Source organism: Crocodylus siamensis, chromosome 1 (genome assembly GCF_052110815.1).
Source record: "Crocodylus siamensis isolate JL-2025a chromosome 1, ASM5211081v1, whole genome shotgun sequence".
Taxonomy (NCBI): Eukaryota; Metazoa; Chordata; order Crocodylia; family Crocodylidae; genus Crocodylus; species Crocodylus siamensis.
Genome location: NC_143395.1, coordinates 325,781,048 through 325,799,611, shown reverse-complemented (window position 1 = coordinate 325,799,611; position 18,564 = coordinate 325,781,048). Strand labels below are relative to the sequence as shown.

At 47.2% G+C, this 18,564-nt stretch overlaps 2 long non-coding RNA genes across 2 annotated transcripts in view; one reads left to right on the top strand and one right to left on the bottom strand.

The window, feature by feature from the left end:
• Positions 1-10,412, bottom strand: part of LOC149874836 (uncharacterized) — a 50,095-nt gene extending 39,683 nt beyond the window's left edge. The window contains exon 1 of the long non-coding RNA XR_016439970.1: positions 10,247-10,412. This is a non-coding gene — a long non-coding RNA (uncharacterized LOC149874836). The remainder of the gene's footprint in view (positions 1-10,246) is intronic.
• Positions 9,545-18,564, top strand: part of LOC149874835 (uncharacterized) — a 29,186-nt gene continuing 20,166 nt past the window's right edge. Inside the window, exon 1 of the long non-coding RNA XR_016439971.1 lies at positions 9,545-9,590. This is a non-coding gene — a long non-coding RNA (uncharacterized LOC149874835). The remainder of the gene's footprint in view (positions 9,591-18,564) is intronic.

Below are 18,564 nucleotides of genomic sequence, written 5' to 3'. Positions count from 1 at the left end.
CCTTATGTAGCTTAGTGTTTATATATGCAAGCTAGCCACTAAACTACATTTTCTTTTTTCTCCCTCAGCAAAATGGTGCATCCAACTTCTAGCATATGGACGCATTTCCACACTGCAAGTTATTCTGAGGGGGAAAAAAAGGTGATTTGCAAATACTGTCAAATAAAATATGCATTTCCAAATCCTAGTAAGATGACCAAACACATCCTTGTATGTAAGAAGTGTCCTGAAGACATTAAAAAATCCTCCATGGGTGTGAGTGGAGAGGAGGCAGATCATGATAATGAAAGTACAAGTAGCTCTTTCCAAAATTCTCAGTCCAGAAGTCCTCCTCCTACTGCTGCTGCTGCTTGTTCTATAACATCAGCATCACAACAGGTTGACCAATTAACCTCTTCAAGTACCCAAATATTGCAACCAACTCTATACAAAAGACTCTCAATAGCTTCATCTGTAGACAAGATGACAAGATGGCAGCAGTTGCACAAACACCCATGTCAGGAGTTTTGCCTGTCAGCCGCTAGGAGTGCAGGGCCCCATAACCTCCCTGCACCTATCTGCTTAACAGCTGGCAGGCTTCATGGCCACAGCAGGGTCTAGCAGGCCTGCAGTTTTCACCCACCTCTGCCCCAAGACAGACACAGTGTACAAGCATCCATGTCACAAGCTTTGCCTGTGAGCAACTAGAGGTGCAGGGCCCAAAATCAGGCCAGAAATGACAACATTATAGGCTGTTTCAACCTTCCCTATTATTGACGATGGGCAAAATGTTGAAATAGCTTTGAAACGTTGAAACATTTCAACTTGTTTCATTTAGTTTCTAGGCTGTTTAGATGATATCTGTTTCATTTTGATTTCACTGTTTTGACCTCAAAACAAGTTGAAACAGTGTTCAAACAAAGCTGGTGGCGAAATTTTGCATGGCTCTAGTAATTAGAAATATTCCATGCACAGAATGTCTGAAATAGGCTTGTTAATTTATCTATTCAGGCATTAAACCAAGCCACAGTTTTTTCCTAAGATATCATAAAGCTTCAAATGTGCCCACTAAAAGATTTTTTTTTTTCTGATCACTTCAAGGACTTGTGAATGTTGGCTGCTACAATATGAGCCTTGAATAAGACAACCAAAAAGTGTGCTAAAACAGCATTTTTTCTCCATGTACAGCAAAGCTCCTACTGTTTAATCTGGATCTAGGAAATACAGTAGTTTAGTGTCTTTTACTCCAAAGACAGTTTCAAGTCAAAAGGCAATATTGGTTAGGCAATAAACCAATTTTTAACCAATTTTTAACTAATTTGTTAGGGCAATAAACCCTAACCAAGAGCAATATTGGTTAGGCAATATTGATTAGGCAAAATTGATTAGGCAATAAAGAAACTAAAGTATGGGAGGCAAATTTCATTGTTGTTGCTGTTATGAAAAATATCATCGTAAAGAAAAATCAGCCAACATTACTTCAGAAGAAAGACAGGAGAAATACAATGATTTAGATAATTCTAATTTTATAAAAGCTATAATGTGTCTGTTTGTCTGTACATAATGCTTTATCCGCACTCTGATCAGCTGTCTCAGCAGCCAGAGTGCTCCAACAGTGTTCCAGACAGAAGGTGGCAAAGCGCCACCATGATGGCACAGAGGGGATGGATCAGGGCAGGAAGTAGCCATGGAGTGAGTTGGAAGAAATCGGATCACTGAGGAAGTGATGGCAGCAGTATGAGGGGGTGAAGGAATGGAATCAGGGCTGCTGCAGTGGGGAGGAGATGGGTGAGGAGTGAGCACAGACCTGGAACCCAAATCAGTGGGGGTGGAACAGGGTCAAGCCCAATGGGGGATAGATGAATGAGGGGAACAGGGTGCAGAGCTGGATCCAGGGCTCCATTCCTCCCAGCCCCCTGGGTGGGGTGGGTGGAGTGGCCCCAGCCCTGGACTTGAATCAACAGGAGTGAGGATGCAGCAGGCCTGGACACAAGGAAGTGGCAGGGTGGATGCAGGCCTCTGTCCCTGCCCACTCCTCCAGCAGGTGCAGCAGTAACAGAGTGGATGGAGGGGGCAGGGCCAGTGCTGTTGGCCCCGCCTCCTCATTCCCTGAAGATGGTGGTCATGGAACCACCAGAGCAGGGGGATGAGGCCAGCAGTGCTAGCCCCACCTCATTGCTCCCCGCAGGGCATGAAAATGGAGTGGATGGACAAGAGGAGGGAGAAACAGTGACAGGGTGGATGGAGGGGGAGGCCAGTGACAGGGCTGACTGAAGGGGTTGGGGCCAGCAGTGCTAGCCCCATCCCCCTGCAGCAAGGCAAGTGCCACTGGCCATGCCCCCCACTCCTATAGGTGGCAGTGATGGAGTAGGGGGGCAGGGCCATGTGATGGAGTGGGGGAGGCAGAGCCTACTAATAGAGGGGTGGGCCAGCCCAGCCCTGGCTCCAGCCCCGAAAGAGGGGGTGTGGTAAGGCACCTTAGGAGCCTACCACTTTAAGAGCAGGAAGCAGCCAGGGGCTCGATGAGGGTGGCCATTTTTGCCCATTTTGGCCCTGGGCTGCAGTCTGCTGCAGGAAGGAAGGAGGAAATATCAAGCTGAGAGCCTGCTCTGGCCATAGTCAGGAGGTAAGCGCAGGGGCTATGGGGAAGAGGTGACCCCTTGTCCTGGGTAAGACATAAAACTCACCCTGCCAGAGAAGGGTGGTCTGGTGAGCTTTCTAGTGGTGTGGGAGCCCCCAGGAAATGCCAGGCCAGATACCTCCCCAGTGAAAAGGGGGTCAGGGCACCTTGATAACCCCAGCTCCGCATCCCTGGTGGTGTTCCAGCAAGCAGGGGTAGCCCAGGGCTCAGTTAGGGAGCCCTGAGATAGAGCTCAAGCTGGAGGAGGAAAGCTAGGGGGTGCGAGTCAGACCCTGTGTGAGAGGGGTGGGTGATGAGTAGAGAGACCCTGTGAGAGAGGGGCAATGATTAGTGAGACTCTGTGAGAGGAACAATGAGTAGCGAGACCCTGTGTAAGAGCGGGGATGATTGGTGAGACCCTGTGTGAGAGGGGCGGTGAACAGAGTGGTCCATGAGTGCAAGTGAGTGAAAAGGCCCAGTGAGGCCATAGTGGATAGTAAGGGGCAAGGAGTGAAATTGTCCTACAATTGACAATTCCTTAGTAAACACTCAGGTGAGACTAGCAGGAGATACCCGACAGATTATGCCTGGACTGACCAAGGTGAGGAGTGGTAAGCCCTGTACTTACTGTGATGGGACCTGCTGGCATGCTTCTTGGAAGGCAGAACCTCAGCTGGGGTTGCAGGGAAAAGATGAGCCCATGCACACAGGGCATACTCTGCAGCACTGCTGGACAGGCAGTCAGCACACAATACAAGTTTCTCGGGCTTTTTTCTCAAAGCAGGGCGGGGGCCCAGAACCCCAGCCCCATATGGACTCAAACATCAGCCCAAAGAGAGAATAAGCAGCTGATTTAGGAGGCACCATCTAGGGCCTGGGGATAGCAAGTGCAGAGAATAACAAGCTCATCTGGGGCTTCCAGCACCTGCCAAAAACAGTGAGACACACAGGTTAAGTGAGAGACCAGATTAGTTTGTGCCAACCTGGAAACTCCTATGTAAAGACACATAAGTCCAAGGAGTGGAGGAACACACAGATGGGTCCGGCCTCTCACCACATGGAAGTAAAGGACCAGGAGTGAAGGACCTGGAACACCTCAGCTTTCTGGACTGACTCATGGTTACCAATCTGCCATATGGAGCCAGGTACCTCTAGGGGCTACTCCAGGGTTTGCAGTACCCCCAGCCCCACTTTACTTGTAGCATCCAGCATGGAATGGATAGGCCCACTCAGAATAAACATATACAAAGGCAATCCCAGGAGGACTGGGATAGCCTCAGTAGAAGTGCCTCAGGTGCTCTGCAGGACCAGGAAAGGCCTGAGACACAGCCGTTTCAGTTTTTCTCAGTTTATTTTTTTCTTTACATGGACTGTGCACCTCAGATTCTGAAACTGCAGTAGAAACCACTGGGCACAAAGGCATGCTGGCTTCAGACAATATGGTCTCTCTTTACCATGGATTCCTTTGCCTGAGCTACAAGACCAGAAATTGATATCAACCACCAACAAAAACCCTGAGTGAAAAGGTGTAAGATGTAGGGGAGAAGGAGCCCCACAGAAGACCTACACATGTCATGACCCATGCCAGTCTCAGTCAACCTTCTCTAAGCAGATACCATCCTGTGACATATCTTCTCAGTTACACCAAGTCATGGTGGGGAAGATTTGAAAACAAGAGAGTGAGACATCTGCTGACCGTGTGGCGCGTGGCTTCCATCCCAGTGTAGCTGCTCAGCATCTGATATACAACCAAGCCCTCAGATACCACCGATTTTGCACTGAAGAGAACATCCAGGATTGATACCTCACCAATCTTAAAAAGGCTTTCACCCAACAAGGACATTCCTCCAGACAGATAGATAGCACGTTTGAAAGAGCCACCCAGATACCATGTGAAGAACTGCTGCAGTACAGAAGAAAACCCGCCACAAATCGCACACCACTGGTTATGACATATCACCCCTCCCTCGAACCCATATGGAAAATCCTCAAACAATTGCAACCCATACTAGAAAGAGACCCTACCAGAGAAAGAGATCTTCCCAGAGCCACACATCCTAGCCTTCAAACGAGCACCGAACATCGTTAACCTCATCACCAGAAGCAAACTTCTTCAAGCCCAGAACACGCCAAAAGGATCCAGACCATGCCATGACAAGAAATGCAAAACCTGCCAGCACATCTCCACCACCCCTACAATCACTACACCCCACAACAGAGCCATCAGCATTCCTGGATCTTACATCTGCACCTCCAGGAATGTAATATATCTCATCCAATGTACCAAATGCCTGATGGAAAATACGTAGGAGATACCAAACAACAATTGCACACCAGAATGAATGCACACTGAAAATCTATCAAAGCCAGGAATACCCAATTACCTGTGGGGGCACATTTCTCACAAGAAAACCACTCTCTCTCCAATCTCTCAGTCCTGATCCTCAAAGGAAACTTACAAAACACTTCCCAGAGATGAGCATATGAACTCCACTTCATCAACCTTCTGGATACTAAAAATCATGGACTAAATATACACATTGGATTATGACACATTATAACCTGCCTGACATCTGACTCCCCAGCGATCTCTCCACTATTCATCCCCCTTCTCTCCCTTCCCCCCCACAGCCTGTCTCTCACCCATTGACTCCTCAAGCTACATTTTCACTGACTGCCTGTCTTGTATGCATACCAGCCAGCCTCTGGCTTCTTTACTTTTCATTCCATCCAGGAAGAGCACACACCGACTGCTGAAACTTCCTTAGCCTGATGAAGGGTGTTGAACCTGAAAGGTTGCTTAATGATTGTTTTCCAACCATTTAAGTTGGTCTAATGAAAGATATCAGATTCACCCAAAGAACTTTTTCTGCCAGCTAAAGTATAGGAGTTATTCTATTACCCCTTTTGAGTATCCAATATAGAGAATAGGGACACTTCTGAGCAGTGGTGTAACAAGCTAAGCTGGTGTCCAGAATATACCTAGTACTTAGAGGGAGCCTACACAATTCCTGGGGAGGGGATGGGAGGGGATTTGGGGAGGCAGCGTAGGTTCTGAGAGCAGGAGAGGCTTAAGACTTGGGTTCTGAGTGTGGGGTGCAAGGTGTGGTTGCTGAGAGCAGGAGCAGGGGTCAGAAGACTTACCAGCTAGGAACTTCTAAATAATTGCTCCTGAAGCGCTGCTGTACATGCTCTGCCCATCCCAGCTCTGTTGCTGTTAAAGTGACAGTATCCTGGAACTGTTTTAGAGCACTATGATAGTGCTGCTGGGGTGTGGACCCTGCAAAGGTGGAAGGCAATTGCGGCTCCCTTCCTAACTTGTCATCCAGGGAAGGTACCCATCTCATCCATCCCTAGTTATGCTATTGTTTCTGTGTGTCTGTGGGGGGGTGGCATCCGATTGTTAAAAACAGCCCTAGTACACCCAGAGTGGATAAAAAAGTAACTCCTTCACATTAGTCTATTAACTCAGCGTTGGTCACAAGCTGTATTCTGGCTTTTGACTAGGTGAAATAAATTCTATTTTTTATCCCTCTATGACTCATTTCCCCAATCTATATAACACATATAAATAAATAGAGGGGAAAAACACTTTCCTACTCGATGAAAGCTGCAAGTATGAGAATGTTAAAGGCTGAGAGGCACTCCAGCATTATGGTAAAGCAGGTCACATAAGTAATCAAAATATTAGGAGTATTGGTGAAAAATGAAGTTCATAATCTAAACCTTTGAAAAGTAAAGTGGCAATTGCTGACTATTTGGAAGTATCTAGGTGAACAAAATTATTTTAAAAGATAAATAAAGCAATACTATTTAGAGTTATTAAAAACATAATGGCAGGCTGAGTAAATGCAGAGCATTTTTAGCATGAAGTGATGCATCACAAACACTTTAGTCATAAAAAGCAGTAACAATTTCAGTCTTATAACTTGCCCATGGCGTTTGCAAAAGAAAAAATGACACATCAAAGGAAAGGTGATAAAATACTCATCAAAAAGATAAACCCCTTGCAACTTCTCCTGCCTTTTCTGCTGTAGGGACTATTTAGCAGACACTGAGGCTGAATAACATCTTGTCAAGATAGTCCTGTGTGACGTGCATATTTTAAGGACCACATTTCTGTTACATAAAATTATTCCCATGTTAACTTCAACTAGTCATTTGTACCACTTGTCACTAAAAAAAATGAAAAAAAGCGATAATATGAACATACTTCATAGATGAATCCACTTTTGTGTGCTGTGATTTAACTGTTGTAATTTCCCCTGGGAAACAGGTTAAGTGAGAACAAAATTAAATGATGGGTCCAGATATTTTTTGTTGTTTATTTCAGGCAGACAGGGTTTTTTTATTAAATGGCACTCAAGATTTTATTTTGCATAATATACTTCCTGAATAGTATATGAAGTGTAGCAGAAAAGAATGAAAAAAGGAAAAATTTGTTTTTATGCTGTTTGGCAATGCCAACATAGACCCTTAATGTGAAATGAAATAATGATAGAGTTGGGCTTGTGTTTTCCTCTGAGCACCCAGGACATAGCATGATATTGAATACTTACTCCCTTTAAACAAACGTAAACTAACATGTTTACTTGAACTTTTTCACTAACCTGTAGTGAATAATGTACTTTTTTCTCTCTCACACACACACATTCTCATGCACTGACTATTTAAAAATATTCTTTTTGTCATTCATAATTATCAGACAACTCAGATTCCTAGGCCTGATAGTGACAAGTGTCGTGTTAAAGGAAATAAACAACTAACTCTTCCATATTTTCAGAAAGTACATGCATGAGAACAGAAACAAATTCAGAGGTTTCTCCTTTCTAACCTCTGTCTTGAATTATTTATATGCTTTTCTATGGTGCACCTCACTGCCTTGCACATATCAATCAGTCTATCTATAAGTCCTGTGGGAGGAAGGGTCAGAGACAAATATATTATTTCAAATATAGAAATAAAATATTATTTTTTAAATATTATTATCCTAAGATGGGAAGTCAGTAACGAGACTAAAGAACAATGGTACCAGAATGACTGGAGAGAAAGATTTCCATAGTTGACGGGTACTGAATAATTTGAAGAGAGGAAAGTGAAGAGTCAGGGAGCATGGAAATTCTAAAGCAGTCCAAATAAAAGGTCTATGGTATAAGCTTCAGTTTTATTGGTAGAGATTGAATGGTGTAGGTCAACTTTAGAAAAGAAAATTGTAATTCTTTTTGAAGGCTATTACACCCTGTGCAAATACTGATTGAGCATTACTCATGAAGTAGCTGAAAATATGCAAAAATAACTGTTTTATTCCTTCCCTTTTCTCCTACTGCAATCTATTCAGTGTGTGGGTTCTAGAGAAAGTAATTTCAAAGATATACAACTATCCTTTTAAGTGACCAGTATATGCAGTTTAGGATTTAATAAATCTGCATTGTAGATACCCCTTATTATCTGTTGAACACAATCCACTTGCATGCAAAACTGTAGAAACATTACAGTCCTGTAAACAGAACACATCCAGATTAAATTCAAATGATGACAATTCTGCCATAAAGGGCATTTACACATGTGCTTTAAGAATGGGGGTGGGAGTGCTTTAATTAGAGTGACTCTGACTACTGCCCTAATTAAAGCATCTGGAGCACCTCATGTATCAGCATCCCCACACTTAAAAATGGCAGTGGGGGCACTTTAACTAAAGCTCATTGTGACCGCCGGGTCTCAAACACCTGGTCATGTGCAGCCTTGGTTCAAGCAATGGGTGGTGTATTCCTTGCAGACACCCACAAATTGCCGAGTAGATGTTCACTCCTCAAGCAATCTTTCCCTATCTCACCTGCCACAACTTTGAATGTTTCCCAGTGGGAGGTTGACTGCCCGGGGTCCTTCTGCGGCACGCGGTCTGCCCGACGGTCACTTGCAGGGCTCTGCCGCCCCTACACCCCGACCTTACACCACCTTGATGGATTGCTCAGTCTTCTTGGCCATGCCCCCCTTCTCGTATACCTGTGGAGCATCTTGAGTTCCTTCCTGTCCTGGATATCAGCTCCTGCAGCCGATTTGCTTACTCCATCATGGGTTGTCTACATTTGGAGCTCCCTATCATGATGCCTGTATTTGCCTAGTGTGGACTCCCACCCTAAAGCCTGAATTCAATGCGAAGCCCAATTATTCTGTTTATGTAGGCCCCTCCTATCTCTCAACTTCTTCACATGGGGAAACACAAAAGAAAAGCACAAAACAATACGGTTACCCTATCACTAGGAATCTGGGTAGCCCCCTTCCTTGGTCCCTTATGTCAGAGTGCCGGGTGCCTAGTTTCCTATGGTCTAGCCAGAAGATGACCTCTGTTTGGGTCTGTGTACCTGTGGCTTCCTGCTCAGGTCGTCCTTTCCCCTTTTCCACTTCTTCCATGAGCCTGGGGCTGCCCCGCTTCTTTCCCTTCCAGAGTGTCCCAATACAGGTGCCTCATAGTTCCTCAGCATATGGCTGGCTACTTTCTGTGTTCAGGGTAAGTGCCCTGCTTCTCCGTAGCCCTTCCTGCTGGTCCTGCTGGGACTCTCCCAGTGGTGAGAATTCCTCCTCGTCCCAACGGTTCCCAATATTCCAACCTGTTATGGTGTGGGTCTTCGTGTACCCTCCTCAGCTTCCTCTGTTGCTGCTGTCTTTGCAGATTGCAGGGCTGTTCCTGTCTTGTCTCCAGCACTGGCGATCTGCTCCCTGCTGCCACTGCCAAGACCAGCATCAGGATCCTCCTCTGGCTTCTCCTCCGGTGCTCCTTCCTCCCTGAGGGATACCCAGAGTGGGTCCTGTGGCTATGCACTCCTTGGGTCTGTTCTCCCCCTTCCCTTTCCTCTGCCATTGGCCATTTTTATCCTTGCTAGCTGGTGATTGCTGGTGATGTCATCAGCCGGCCTCAGCTGGAAAAAGATGTGGCTAATGAGCCGCGCGGACTTCTCTTCCTGTTCCCGCTGCACTGCAGCTCCTGCTGTGGGTGAGTAGTTTTTTTCTATTTAAAATTTTATGTTCGTTGCCTCTTCCTCCTGTTCATTCTTTTCCCCGTAACTTTCCTTTCTTAATCAGGGTCCTTCCCCCCGTTCTGTCCCGGGACACTCACCAAATGAGCTTTAGTTAAAGTGCTCCTGCTGTTATTTTTAAATGTAGAGACACTGATACACGAGAGGCTGGAATATGCTGGAGTGTATTAATTACCAAGCTCCAGCAGACTCAATTAATTCAAGCATCAGAGCAGATTAAATAAAATTAATCAAGTCTACTTCGATGCGTGTCAGAGCAGCTTTGTTTCTTGTGTATATACACCCAAAGTTTCCAGATATTTAACAAGACTGACAGTAACATGGAATTTAACAAATAAATCATTAGCATTAAGAAAAACATTTAAACAAACGCCACATAGAGATTTCCTGTGCAAAAGCAACAATAAAAGGCCTACTTTTTTACCTGTTGCTCATTATTGTAATTGATATGAATTATATAACAGCAACTGTTTCATGACTGCTTTTTTTCAAATTCATTCTAACCAAAGGCCATGGTCAGAAACTCCTGATATTTTCAGGTCTTCAACAAAGCAAGAAATAAATTTAGATTATTTACAGTATCAGATGGTAAAAGGAAATTAGAAGTACTTACAAAAGCAGTAAGACAAGTGCTTGCCTTTTCCTTGTTGACATTTTTTAAAACATCTCTTAATACCTAGGAAACAGCTTGGCTGTGGGATGTGTTGCCCTCAATGTCAGAAAATCCTATATTGCTGCAAGACAACAAAACTACACCTCAAGCAAAATGATCTAAAAGTTCTGCAAATCTCTTGACTTCTCCCACTTGAAATCTGAAAGAAAATGTGTTGAGCAGCCATCTGGTGTATGATGTCCATGGGGATACATAAATCTAAGTGGAAGAATGCCTGCTCTTACAGTACATGTAGCTGGCAACATTTTGTAATTTAAACTTATAGAAAAAGAAATCCTTCCACCTTCTTTCATGATTTTATTGTCAGTCATTTCAAATTGGAATGTATATTCAGCAGTCATTACATTTCTTTCTGCTGTTTCTGCTTTCTAGGAAATTGCTTCTTGAGGCTCAGTTTCCGAATTTAGTGTTTAGAAATCTCAAGCAAATTTGTTAAATCTGAAATAACATGAAGCTTCTAAAATGAAATATTCCTTTTTATATTCATTTGTAAGTTATTCAACAAACTTAACAGAAAAGCTAAGTAAACAATATTGATCTGAATTCATAGTTAACTTCGAATCTCACTTAATAAAGGTGAACCAAATCCTATTCCACACATTAGATATGTATATGGACTTAGATGCCTAAGTGAAATTATATACTACACTATTCAAGTCCCTGGAAATCCTTATGTTACAAGATACCAATTAATGAACCAATACTATACAAAATTATTAAACATATAATGATAGGCTGAGAAATACAGGTCATTTTTAACAGGAAGGTATTTACTTTTGTAACAAACCATCATCTTACCCTGAAGATTGGGGTCACCAAAAGCTATGAGGAAGAAGAGGAGTCACTAACCTCTTACTAGTCATAGCATTGCTCTGGATTACATTCTAAGAAAAAGGGTAGTATCTAGCGTAGTGGAGTTTCATGCAAATGAGGGGAATATGGCCCAGTTCACTGGCTGATCTAAAAACAAATGGATCACTGATCCACTTAAATAAGATGGATGTGGGCTGAGAGGCAGAATAGGAGATATGTGATTTCAGGAGAGATCTATCAGTGGAAAGAGTCAGCCTGTCTCACAGAAGGCAAAGTGGGTTAGTGACAGAAGGATGGGGAAGGCTGAGTAGTGTACATGTGTGGGTGTTCTTGTTATGCAAGAAGAATTAGAGAATTTGAGGTTTGCTATGACTAATCTACCAGGTTGTCTTTCCCTTTCTCCAAAATCAGGTACACACTCTTTTCTGCCACAGGGTCCAGGCTCCTGTCTTTAGAGATACCTCTTTTGTACAACAACTGCCACTTGAAGGCTTTCCAAATAGGGCAGACTAGGCAAGTATTCCATGCCTACAAACCAGGGGTATCAAGCATTTAGCGTGTCAGTGACATTTAAGTGGTTTTCTCAATGACTTTTTGTAATACAAAACACACAAAGAAAGTTGAAAGAAAGTACTTATTTCCCTAATGTTAAGGCAGACTTCATCTGCCTGAGTCCTGCCTGAGCCATAGAATAAAGATTGCTTTTTGTTTTGGCTGCAGTGAGCAGATCTACACATGCATTTGCTCTGGGGTGGGTTTACTCTAGTTATTTACTCCATAGGCAGGCACATACATGTGCAGGGAAGTGGGAGAAGATTTGCTGCTCATGGCAGGAGTCTGCTCCAACTTCCTGTGGTTCTGCACTGGCCCCATGCCACTGCCAAGGGGAGGTGGAGGCACCAGCAGCTGACTGCCATCTTTAAAAGGCAGCCCCGCATACTGCTCCAGGGCCACATGCTTCCCAGGCTTGGAGAAGCTTGCAGAGCATGGTGGCAGCATGTGGCAGCTCTCTTGCCATAGCCTTGGCACACTGCGACATGGCTGCTTCAGTCACAGGCAGCAATGTCCACTGCCTCAGACTCCTGCTGGCCACCATGTTGGCCTACCATGGAGACTGCCATGGGGCCTAGGGCACTCTTGGCCCTGGCAGCTCCACTGCACCTTACAGCTGCCTGGCCTGGCTCCCCACAGTATCCCAGGCCCATTGCTGCCACACTGCTAGTGCTTGGACCCTGTGTTGCTTCCTGGATCCCAGCAGGGATGCTGCAAACATGCTCCTGGATGCTGCCACCAGGGCTGCCAATGCCCTCCTGGGCTTCCAGCCCTGCTGCCTCTGGGCCAGCCCAGACAGACAGGACTGGTGGCTGCACATTGTCCAGACCACCCAAGATAATGAGCAGTGGCTGGAGGCATTCTGGATGACCTGGGCCACCTTCCAGGACCTCCTGGAGCAAATCTGCCCAGATCTGGAGTGGCAGGCCGCCACCATGTAGTGACCCCTTTCCGCAAACACCTGGTTGGCCATTGCCTGTTCCAGCTGGCCACACTGGCCAGCCTCCGCTATGTCCGCCACCTTTTTGGTGTAGGCAAAATGACTGCTGGGAACGATGTCCTGGAGGTGTGCTGCACCCTCCAGAACATACTGGGGCACTTCGGGATCCAGGTGTATGGCCCCCTGACAGTGGTGATACGGTTCCATGCCTTGGGCTTCTCCCAGTGCATTGTGGCCCTGGAAAGGACCTACATCCCCCTCACCTGTCTGCCCATGGTGACTGCCCCTAATACAGACAGTGGGGCAGTGCTCATGATGTCTTCATCTTCCACTTCTCCACCCTGCCAGCCCTTGTGGAGAGGTGAAGAGAGGGAACTTCATGACAGGGGTGCCAGCACATCAGCTGAGTGCAATGGTGGTCCCATCCCTCCTCATTGGCAGCCAAGCCTACCTGCTTCTCCCCTGGCACATGCAGCCTTTCCCCAGGCAGCTGGACCCCCACCTGGCACACTTCAACAGGTGCCTGGGTGGGACCTGTGCACTTGTGGAGTGCTACTTTACCTGAGTGAAGGGACACTTGTGCACCCTCACCGCCCACCTCAAGGTCACTGAGGCCAACATCCCCTAGGTCATTGTTGCATACCTACCAATGGAGGCCAGGGCACCGGGTTTGAGAGGCACTGGCTGACCACCTATTCCTGTACTCCATTCTGTAGCCCACCTGGCAGCTGTCCTCAGACCCCAGTCCCACTGTACATTCCCAGTACCACACTCACTACTGACAGTTCTCCAGAAAGCACTTTATTCCCCTCTACAGAAACAGACCACCCTTTCCCCCTCTCTGTTCCACAACAGAGCTTGTCCTTCTCCCCAACTCACCACAGAGCCCTTCCACCAACCACCCCACCTAAAACCAATAAAGCATCCACTTCCCCCTGTTGACTATTTACAGTATGGTCTATGTGTGTGTGCCCTTCTGGGGTAGGGGACTGTGGGGTGGGGACATCTAAGGGGTGGAGCCCAGAGACAGGCACCTAGCACCCTAGCATCTGGTCACTCCTCCGTGGGTGTGCACATCATGGCAAGGCTTTCAGGCAGAGGGCTCACCTAGGGGTGACAGTGGATGGTGCCCTGCCAGTGTGCCCATCTCCACTTCCTGCAGCTGGTGGACTTGACAGGGGACCTAGGGTGGGGGCGGGGACAGGAGCTCCTGGCTAATGAAGGCAGCACTGCATTTGAGCCAAGGCCCACAGTAGGGCCTGCTGTTGGGCACCAGGTGGCTGCCAGGGGAAAGTCAGGGCTGTGGTCAGGGGATAGGGTAGTGAGCAGCATGAAGGTGACCTCCAGGGCCAGGACAATGTCCAGCACTCAGTGGTCCTCCTCCATCACCTCCACTTCCATGGCTACCAAGACAGCCAGGGCCTCCACATCCCACTCCTCCAAGACCAGGTGTCTCTCCCAGAACTCCTAGTCTACTCAGTCCCACTGCCAGTCCCTTTCTTTCTCATGCTAGTCCTTGTGGGCAACTTCCTCTGCCTGCCAAATCCATGAGTCTGCCAGGTGATCCTTGGCCACCATGACTAGCCAGTCCAGCACCTGGGTCCAGTCCTGGCCCCGGCATTGCAAGAGCCAGCGCATCTGCCGGGGCCCAGCCAAGGCTGCCAGTGACCATAACAGAGCATCCCAGCTGCCAACAGATGCCTCTCCCCCACATGCAGTTGCAGGGCCTACAGAGCTAGGAGAAAGAGGTCTGTGAGAGTTTACATTTCTGAGGTAAGATGTTCTGTATGTGAGGGCTACATCCTCAGTTCAGAGGTCATGTTTGCAGGGATGCCCACAAACCATGCTAAATCAGTTGGACAGAACCTGGTCTAGTCACTGGATGATCCCCCCATTCCCGCTTGCTCCCCAGGGGCAGGCAGGCCACCAGGAGCTAGCCACATCCAACCTGCCTCCCCTGCCTGATTCCCAGGTGGGGACAGACCTGACTTCTGGAAACACTTGCTGCCACAGTTCCACAGACACACACCCCACCTTTTCTTCCTACCAGCCAGCCTGTCTCCTGTGCTGCCACCAAGCCCATAATGCCTCAGTGTAGGGGGCAAGGGGCTCCTTGCTGACTGAGACACAGAGCTGCTGGTGCCTTCCCCCTCCCTCCTGGGGACCTCTCTGGAGAGGCATCCTGAAGCCAGCCCCTGCCTGTGCAGGTGATGTGCCCTGTGCATGCCCCTGCTGTGAGTGTCCCAGACACACTGCAAAGAGCTTTTTGCATGGATCAGAGGCTGTGTAATGCACTAAGCTGTGCTATTGCTGATCTCCATGGTGCCTCAGGTGCACCTGAGAAGCCAGATGGGACCCTGGGCTTTGACAGTGTGGAGGGAAAGCCCACCGTACCCTGCCACCTCCGCTGCTACCTGGAGGGCTACCTGTGGCTGTGCTACACATCCCTCTCTCCCACAGCTGAGGATGTCATTACTGCTGGCATCAACACAATTCTTGGCATATGAGAGGCCCATACCCACCTAACTGCAGGAACACAGGCTGCTCAATAAGTTTTTCACTGTCTCCTACCTCCCTGAGTGCTGTGGGTGGGGCTTTGGGCACCTGGGGGAGCATAGGTGGGCCAGGCTGGGATGGGGTGCAGGGGCTAGGGCCCAGTGGTGGAGCCAGGACAGGGGGAGATGGGCCTCCCTCCACTGCAGGGCTTACTTGGTGGCTGTGTAAGGCATGCCTAGCATTCATAGTCAGTCCCCACTGGAAGTGAGGAGGTGTGGCTCCTGGCAGTGTCCCAGGGCACAGCAGAACAGCATACGAGTGCTTGGGCAGGGTCCTGCTCCAGGGAAAAATTGGAGCTGATTGCAATTGGTGGTACCATGGAAAGTCTGGCCTTGTGGGTGGGGCTGAGCATGCGGAGCCTGCAGGGCAGCTATGAGCATCAGCTCCAAAACCTGCTGGAAGAGGCCAGGCATGGGGACCTCAGGAGGACAGGCTCCTGGTGGGTGAAGGGCCCTCCCCCAGTGATGCATCACTGCAGGTGCCTGGCCACAGAAGAGGCTCAGCCACCTGTGCTGGAATAAATAACATGGCTCAGGCCAGGGTCCTAAGGTACAAGACGCTCATCCAGCTGCCACATAAAGGTCCTGGACTTAACGGGCAACCCCTGGCTAGCAGTTGTGGTTAATGACAGTGACCCACTGTGCTGGCAAGGCCTTGTTCTTTTTGCGGCACTGGCACACTGTTGGGTTGTGCCTGTGCTCCCACATGCAGCCTGACAGCCTCTCATAAATGTGCATGTTGGAGTGCCAGCTGTGTACAAACTGGGTGAGGACTTTGGCCACAGCATGATGAGGTCCACAGTCTTCTCCTGGGAACAGTTAGAGTCCCAAGAGGTGGTGTATGACATTGGGGAGGATGCCACGGTGACTCCCTCAATAGTTCACTGCACCTATGTACAGCAGTTCTGGTGCTGGTGGACCTGGGCTGCTTCCTGCAGCACCCAGTATGAGACAGGAAGGTATGTGGCTAGGGTGTGCTTGGCACCAGCAGCAGGGTCTAGGCAGGCTGCTATGGGCAGCCTGGGGACAGCTGGAGTGGGACCCAGTGGCCCGAGGCTGGATGCAGGGGTCCCAGGGTGCTGCTGGGCCTAGCAGGTGCCTGCACCCAGCACAACTCCAGTGGTGTGGATCTGGCAGCCATGTGATACCACAGTGCCAGGGACCAGCACTGGGGCCTGAGAAGGCTGCTGCAGCTGACTTAGGGCATCTGTGAAACACACAGTGGCCTGAAGCTGGCTGCACATGGCCCAGGGCTCCAGCATCTCTGCAGGCTTTTAAGGGCCTGGGGCTGGGGCTGGCAAAGAGCTCCCTCAGCCATGGGGCTAGAGAAGCTCTCAGCTCTGGGACCCTGGGGTTGTGCCAAATGTGGCTACCTAGTAGTGGAGCTGACCGGGAGCAAATTTGTGCAGGACAGGTCATTCCCAGTCAGTGTCTAAACTTGTGTTACTGTGCAGTAAATAATTGTGAATCCTGTACCCCCTCTGAACACCTAGGTGCCCTTTTTAAAAGACTAAGATATCTGCATATCTCCAGAAGGTGATTCTATCCCTATAATGTCCCTAAATATCCAGAGAGTGTGACTATCCCTATAGTAGTCAGGTAACTCAGAGGTAGTTTCAAGTTGCCTCCATTCAGTGAAGTAGAATTCTGTCCTTGGTGACAATCCCTCTTCTCACTAGGAAGCAGTCTGGTGATAAAAAACTGTGATGCCACAATAAAATAAATTACTACTATAGATCACAACTACTCAGAGGCACAATAGGTAAGTTATGTGTATGCCCTGGTTGATGGTGGTACGTGGTACAGGAGCAGCAGCCAGAGGCTTGCTGCTGCCAGAGGCTGATGTCACTTTCTTTTCTTGCCACCAACACATCAAGCAGCAATTTAAACATCAATTTTCTGTGACAAAAAATAGGAGGTGACATCCTTCCTGCCCTCTTCCCCTCCAGCAACAAACCTCTGGCTACTGCTCCTGTTTCATGTACTGCCATTGATACTGCCACTGGTGCCCCACAGCCACTGCCAGAGTGCCTGTAGGGAAAGAGCAGGTTAGAGAACACGAGGGTGAAGGCTCTAGGTTTGCATTCTGCATTTAGGAAAGGACCGGGGCTCATGCTTCTCTCAACCACCCATTGTTATTCTACTGCATTGTTTTGCTACCATACTCACAGTTCTGACATAAGAAATGCATTCGTTTGAGTGAAAAATTAATTTAATCCAAGTAATTCAATCTAAGTAATGTACTTCCCTGATATTAAGAATAGGCTATTTAATTGATTTCACCTTGGCAAGATAAATTTAGAGTCAGAAGATACCATCAGATCCATATTCTTCCCTCTCCCAAATAAATGTTATTCTTTATACGCATACACTCTATCAACATGATAAGTTTTCCTCTTTGTCCATCTTTCTTCCCTTTCCTCATTACCTCATGAAGCCTCAGTTAAATAGCATCGATACTTGAATGCTGTTCTGCACAAGTGTTTTGCATCCTCTGCTGCTTCTTCTGCTGGCAGGCTAGTTATTTGTATAGTCTGATAGAGATACAATAATGTGCCTCAATACTAGGCATTGCAGCACCTTACTTTTAGGTGTGTGGGCCTCATAGTGGAATCCTGTGTTAAGTGCATTGGTTCCTTATGTACTGAAAGAGTGTGACATTTCAGAATGGGATCCCAAGATCTGTTACACTGCAGTGTAGTGTAGAGGTACCTACAAGAGCTTTAGCTTAGCTTGAGAAGGAAGAACAGACCTCTGTTTAGGATAACTTACCATTTCTTGACAGCCAGCTTGCTGAGCATGTCATTGCATAGAGGTTTCCAAAAGTAATATACCTGAACTCTTACCCCTTTTTGGATAAATTCTACTTCACCATTAAGATGGACTAAATGGTACATATGTAGCATTTAGGCATTTAAGTCATGAGTGGAACTCCATAATAGCCAGAATCTCACTAAGTTTAAGCTTCTTGTGTCTACTTTTTCTGATAAGAGAAACGAGTTCAGGTAGGTGGGTGAAAAGTCATTTCCTCTCCCTACATTCAAATACACATCAAAAAATTGAGGTATCCTGGTGATTAGTGCATTTGCATGGGAGATGTGGGTTTGAATGATTAGAGATCAAAGAGGGAATTAAACCTTGGTCTTCTACTTATGCAGGCAAGTGCTCCTTGGTTTAAAAAATAAATAAAAGGACAGGATGATCACCATTTCCATCACTATTTTAAAAAGAAGTGGCATCTGCAGATGCCTGATCTTGTGGGTGTGAGATAGGAATATTGTGAGAACACCTACCAGACTGAGCCCTTCAAGGGAATTACCCAGACACATACATGTTTTCTGGCCTTAGGTGCAGGTCTGGCCTGAGCCTGAAAATAGTGGAGCATTTATAGGTATGCA